Source organism: Papio anubis, unplaced genomic scaffold, assembly GCF_008728515.1.
Source record: "Papio anubis isolate 15944 unplaced genomic scaffold, Panubis1.0 scaffold1388, whole genome shotgun sequence".
Taxonomy (NCBI): Eukaryota; Metazoa; Chordata; class Mammalia; order Primates; family Cercopithecidae; genus Papio; species Papio anubis.
The window spans coordinates 5,972-12,927 of NW_022161345.1; the positions used below are offsets into that span (position 1 = coordinate 5,972).

Here is a 6,956-nt window from a genome sequence, read left to right on the forward strand (position 1 = left end):
GGTCCTCTGTTGGACAAGGGCTGCAGAAGACCAGGTGGACTTTGTCATGCTCCTCCCTGGCCCATCTCCACCACATGAGCCCCCTGCTGTTCACAGTTAGCTTCCAGCTGGACACAGTCTCCACTGCTGGGTACAAACACCTGAAAGCCCCCAGCTGGCTCCAGTCTGTTCCCTGATGGTTAAAATCCTTAGTCCTGAGTTGGGAAATCCTTGGTTCAGAAGTCCAGGCAGCTTAGTGACCACACCTACCAGGCCATCCTGCCCAGTGCAAGTCCCTGGTCTCCCAAGAACCTTCAGAGTCGAGGGCACGTGGGGAGTCCTATGGGTCCCTTGTGGGTCAACCCCTGGTGCTCCCGTGAGGAACCCTCCTCACCTGGACACTGCTGCCCATGTCTTGTGTAGCCATGTATTGGGTTGCTGCACAGAGCAGAGACAATGGCGCACCGCAGAGAAGTTGTTGAGGCTTAGGCACTCCTGGAGAGGGAAGAGCAAGCTGTTAGGTCCAGAGTTGCAGCCCGACCCACTTCAGCCTCAGCCCACTCTGCTGAGATCTCCCTTCCTGGACAAAGCAGAGGCCCAGGGAGCCTCAGGAGGGCACAACTGGGGCCGAGTGAATGTCACTCATCTAGGAGGATTTAGTTCAACCAAAGGAAGAGTGCAGGCTGAAGTGAGCAGCCCCACTGGGCCATGGGAGTCAAGGTCCGTGAAGCCTGGCAAGAAGGGGCCTAGGGAATGCAGTGGCTCAGGCCAGAGATACAGATGCCAATCCTAAAGCTGATGGAAGAGAAGAGGCAGTTCCCCATTTTTAAAGAGGGAATCTTCAGGCCCATTTCAGGCCCAATTATAGCTTACTCTGGCCACCTTGATCCAGTGTTCCACCACCCCTGGCCCTGTCCTGGGCCCCTCATGCCGGTTCCTGAGGCAGGAGGTGGTGACACAGTTGGCGAGCCTGTTGAAGGTGCGATGGTAGTACCTAACTGTGTGTGCTAATGTGCTCATTCCCCCTCTTAGCTCGTTGGCCCCAGATGGAGCCCAAACATTCAGAGAGCTCCACCTTCTTGAACAGTTCCTTTGGGGGTAGGGGAGGAGTGTCACAGACAGAGCACACCCAGCTCAGAGTCACCTACAGTCCTGAGGCAGGGACTGAGCTCACAGTCATTCACGGTCTTCTCAGGAACTGAGCTGGAGCTCAAAAGCTTTAAATGGGCCTCTGTGACATGTGGGAGTCCCTGGCTTTGGATTTTCTGGACCACCGAGTGGCCCTGAATGCATCATATCCCAGAACCCAACAAGAGTGGGAAGAGAGAGTGACATTTTCTCCCAGGCCATCCGCGACTTCCAAGAATCCAGAGGGTGGCTCAGGCCTGCCGGTCCTGGAGGATTCGCCTTCCTCCCATGCAATCATCCCTGTACTCCTTTTCTCCATACTGCGCACTTCTTTCCTGTGGCAGCTGCAACTATGGCTCTGTTTGGGTAAGTCTGCCATAGAATCTAGTATGCATCAGCTACCTAATGCTGAGGGTAGTGAGGCTCCCTGAGCAGCTGGTGAGTGACCCATGGCCCTGTCTGCCCCTCAGTGAGCACCACCTGCTCTGCTTTCTGTCCATCCTGTCTTTCAATCAGTCCCTCTGTGTAGCTAGGTATGGGCGGCGGTCCCATCTCTGCTGTCCACAGGCAGACAGGAAGGACTTCTCCGTGGATGAGGAAACCCATCCAGATCCCGTGGGTTGGTAAGAAGTGGAGCTACAATTGGTCCCAAGGTATTGGCCACTTCTCTCAGGAGAGGCTGGTCTGAGACAGCTGGTGTCAGAGGCACAGCCTGTAGCCTAGCTGCTCACCGCGATCCATAAGGGTCAGCTACCTTGCCAGCAGCCTGGGAGGGAAGATCGCGGACATCAGGCAGCTCCCTCAGTGGGTTGGTTCTCACAGGAGAGGAACAGGGGGACTCTGGGCTGACTGTGGCTCTAGCACTGTCACTGAGCAGACCCTCTGGCTGGTGCTGGTGCTGGTGGTGAATGTAGATATCCTGGTGCATCCAGGGTCGCGACGTGACTCTGGCTCCAGAGCAGGCACCCAGGTCCCCAGCAGTAGTGGTGTTGGTCTAGGGCCGGCATTGTTAATGCCTCAGGCCCAGGATGAGCAGGATCTGGAAAAAGGGGAAAGGTCACCCCACCAGTCACTTTTCACTGGGCTGTGCCACAGAAGTGCCTGAATGGAATTTAAGGAGCAGCCCCAAAACACCACCCCAGACTGCAAGCCACCTCACCATCTGGCTTGGCCCCTCAAGTATTTCGAGGCAGCAACTGGCTCTAGGACAAGTTCCTGGTGGTCCTCCACGCCCAGTCCAGGCCTGGCAAAAGTTCCCTGAAGGCCAGCTTTATCCAGAAAAGATGACCGCTGGTGGGGCTGATAGCACAAAGTGAAGTATTTTCAAGGGGCCAGGTGAAGAAAACGCAGGTGATACCCTGTGATGGAGTGACAGCTGAGTCAGAGACCTGGCTCTCCCACAACCCTCCAGGGCACCCTTGTGTGGTTCTGGGCCCCTGACCTGTTGCAGCCTGTGTAGAGGACAGCCCCACCCTACCCCCAAGCTGTCAGTGGTGACCCGGAAGGGGCAGACCTGGCCATGCAGCAGGACTGTACAGACCCTTCTGTGCCCCAGCGTCCTACAGACATTCTCTTCCCAAAGGCTCTGGAGCACAGCACTGCACCTGGTCACCAAGATGGTGCCAGGGAAAGATTTGTGAGCAGGTTGCTCATGACAGCTCCAGCTCTGGCTCCCCTGATCCTGGGATTAAGGAGGGTGGGGGCAGATGTAGAGTGGAGGAGGACAGGGAGAGCTGGGACGCCATGTTGGGATGAGTCTTCAGTGGCCAGCTGTGACCCCGCCTCAGCCTCCTTGCAGGGCACCTAAGTCTGCATTTACAGAACTCACTATTTGCCTCTTATGGGGAAGTCCCCAGGATGTCAGCCTTCTCGGGTGGAATTTTAAGAGGCATGTGCCCCAGGCCCTTTGAGTCTCTCCCCAGCCAGAGTCCATTCTTTTTCCCCCATGGTTTGTGGGGTGAAAAGGCCCTTCAGAACCCTAACCACCCAGTGTATACTTTTGTTGCTGGGTCTGGCCATTTAGTCAGAATCTGGGAGGATGCCACCATATGTAGAAGAGGCCTATAAGCCCCTAACATTCTGTAGATAAGACCTTGGTTATTCTGTTCCCTGTGAGCCTCTGGAGTCTAAGTGAACAAGGCCCAGGATTGTCATCTGCTTTGTTTATGAAATAATGCCAAGCCACAAGAAGAGCAGCAGTGCACAAATGAGGTGTTTTGTGTATGCACGTGTTGAATGTGTGAAAACCCAACCGCTGGAGAACCCCCAGCCGAAAGACTTCCAGTTGTTCAGGGCCTGTGGCTCCCCTTTTCAGCACCAAGGACCCCTCTTTCTATCTGTGACAAGAGAAAGACCAGCGAGAAGGAATCTCAGACATCTTTTACCACGCCATGGTAGACTTGCTTTGCTGTATTTTTCCAAACAACGGTTGATAAGTGAGCCACTGCGCAGAATGCTGAGAGCTGCTTCCAGTGAAGGGGAAAAGTAATAAACATGAATCACAGCACCTGCAGCAGATTTTCCAGAGTTTTGTGGCCTAAACTTTTGTTTGCCATGTCTTAGATCATTCAGTCCCCACAGGAACCCTCTGTGAGGTTCATCTTCTGGCTACTCCTGTTCCAGAGGAGCCAACCGAGGCTCCGCAGAGCTGCATCTTCAAGACTCAGCCAGTAGGGGACAGAGGCATCTCCATGCCTTGAGGGGATGCATACCACCTTCTAACCAGTAGTTCCAAAAAGTGTGGCACGGGTAAAGTCCCAGGAGGGGCCCAGGCAGGTGGCATAGGAGGAGATGGGTTTAGTTAGCAAGGCTGGAACCAGGGAGTCCAACAGCTTCTCCCCGTGCCGGGCTGGAAAGCTGACATCCTGCAGATCTTATTTTCATGACTGTGGGGGACAAGGAGGGACATGGGAGTCAGTGGTAACACCATGAACCACCAGAGGATCGCGATCTGGAAGTCACACCAAGAAACACCAGCCCTTCAGGGACTTGTGCATGTGGAGAACCTGATTGCCCATGGTGAAAAGGATTCTAGGCTTTCCAAGTAAAATTGTATGTGAGGATGGAGAAGTGATAAAATGATTCATGCCTTCAAGGCATCGTCACGGTGTTTGTCAGCTGTGGGGCAATGGCGCCCTCTGTATCAACAGCCTACATGAAGAGCATCATCCCTGCAATCCTCACAAATCACCCTCATGGTAGATAAGAGACATGGGCTTTTGGATGTCAAATGTTTGCTCAGCAGCACCCAGGCCAGAAGGGAACACCTTCCATGGGGAGGACTGGATGAAATTCCCTCTAGGCCACCTGAGGCTCCACTTCTGATACGCAGGGGAAGGGCCTGGGGAGGCCTGATCCCCTCCTCATTTTAGTGACAGCACACCGGACGAGAGGGATATGATTGTTTTTGTTCCTTTAACATGAACGTGAGTCTGGAGAAACAGCTTTGGCCATCCCAGCCCCAGCCAAGTGGAAAATTCCGGAAGACTCCTGAGTGGGAGAAAGTGCATCCCAAGGCCCAGGATTTGCCAGGCAACTCGGGGAAGAGAAAACTTAGGCAGTTACTGAAGCCGTGAAAGGTTAAGCAAATGTATGTTTGAAAGGGGAAATGAAACTAGGTGATTTTCTCTGCCATCCAGACAGCAGACTGGCAAAAAGTTGAAAGCATGTTAGTATTCAGGGGAGGCTACAGTCAGAGACACAGCTACCTTCAGAGGCTGCTGGTGACCGTGTGACCAGCTGGAGGCCTTTTGGAAAGTCAACTGGCTAGAGCTGTTGAAACTAGAGCTGTTGAAACTTGCTATCTCCATATCTTTTCACCCAGATATCCCTTTCCCGGCTGTCTATCTTCCACAGGATATTTGTATATTTTATGGGTTGCATTGTGTTCCCTCCCCCAAATGTAACTGTTTCTATTCTCAACCCCAGAAAATATGACTGTGTCTGGACACAGAGTACTCCAAGAGGTAATTGAGGTGAAGTGAGTTCATTAGACTGGCCCCTAATTTAATATGCCTGGGGTTCTTACAAGGAGAGGTGGTGAGCGCACAGAGAAGTTGAAGAGAAGACCCTGTTCTGACCGAGATAGAAGTCAGCCACCTCCGAGGCAAGGAGAGAGGCCCAAAGAAACCACCCCAGTCTGACAGCTTGACGTTGGACTTCCAGTCTCCAGAACTGTGAGGAACCAGATTTGTGTGGTTAAGCTCTGCAGTCAGCGTGTCATGTTATGGCAGCCCTGGCAAACTTCTCCAGCCTATTAGGACACACATAGGATTATGCTCCCTGCAGAACAGGTGCCTAGAAAGGGAATTTTGTCATGACAGGCTCCACCAGCACTGAGAGGCTGACCCCTGTGGAGCATGGCCTCCCTTAAGCAATATTACAGTGAGATGCGAGGGTACACCTCCTGCCTGATGGGGATGCAGGAATGAGTTCTGTGAGATGACACTTTAAAAACAGATCCATAAAGAGGCTTCACCTTCTTTTGTTGTAATCAATGTCCACCCCCACGTTATTTGTGTTAAAGTTTTGGATTTTAAGTCCTGCAGGTGGTCTCGCAGGGCAGGGCAGCAGAGATGCCTGTTGCCAGAGATACACTTTCGGTGGGGAGTTAAAATGATAACAGTATGAGTATGTTGCTACAGTGTTATCACTGTACTCAATTCTTTGTGGCAACATGCTGAGATACTCCTGGCATAACATAAAGTGAAAACAAGGATGTTCCCTCATCTTCCTCTGATAGGTGAAAGGGACTTTGCCTGTAACCAAGTTGCCACTGGATACTACTGGCAGCCAGATTGCTTTGGGAGAGGATAGTGTGTCACTCAAGTGGGAAATTCCTAGGACAGAGCTTAGGGAGTCCCCATATTCATGTCTGAGTCCTGGGCCCACCCTGGTTTTCTAGAGTCCCTCTGTGGAGACCCTTCTGTGCCCCGTCTCACCCCAGAGCAGCACTGGCCGTGGTTGCTGGCGGTGGGCCCCTGCCCTTCTCTGAAGAAGATGGAGAACTGGAATCCATCCAACAGCTCCTGCTTGATCTGCTGTGTGGAGCTCTGCAAAGAGAGGGCCCGAGAGCCGGGCCAAGAGGTGTCAGTGGCCTGCCTGGCTGACCCCACAGTGGCACACCCCCATTAAAACTCCTTCCTGGTGTCCCCATCCCCAACAGAATTTGGCACATAGGAGCATCTACATAGACCTCCAGCCAGAGAAGGTTGAGGTCTCCCACAGATGAATTGAGATTCACATCTGAGCAGCAAACTGTGTCCTCGACACTGAGGTTTCCATCCTGCCAGGCATGGTCTGGGCAGTGATCCTGACATACGTACCAGGCTGCAAACACCTGACAACCTACCTCCTCCTCTCCAGGGAGGGCCCCTCATCTCCTGTGTCCCTCAAACATATGGGGAGGGACTCGGTGTTGCCCTGATGGGCACAGCTGAGGCCTGGCCTGGACGGGCCTGCCCTGGGCCCTGTGTTACCTGTGGGTGCCTTCTGGCAAAGGGCCAGAGGCGTCGAGGGTGAGGGTTGAACCAATGTCTATATTCTTGAGAAAGACTCTCATTTTGGCCTCTACTGCGACGAGGAGGTCGGCAGCACGTCGGGACACAGCAGGAGAACATGTTCTCCGGAGTGTCGCCCACCAAATGAACTGGAAATGGGGCTGTGTGTATAATATGGGTGCCTAGTTACCAGACTTCTAAGTTCTACTGGGGGTCTGTTAGCAAGGAAGTGAGGTCACATCTTGTAGGTTCCATCCTGTAAGCACCTCCTTTCCATAAGACCTACTCAAAGGCCCCTCTGGGTTTCTGGCCGCTCACCCTCCCCCGTCAACTCCTTACCTTTCACCATTA

At 53.1% G+C, this 6,956-nt stretch overlaps 1 pseudogene; it reads right to left on the reverse strand.

The window, feature by feature from the left end:
- Positions 1-373: 373 nt before the first annotated feature.
- LOC116268634 lies at positions 374-6,725 on the reverse strand (annotated as a pseudogene).
- Positions 6,726-6,956: the final 231 nt, after the last annotated feature.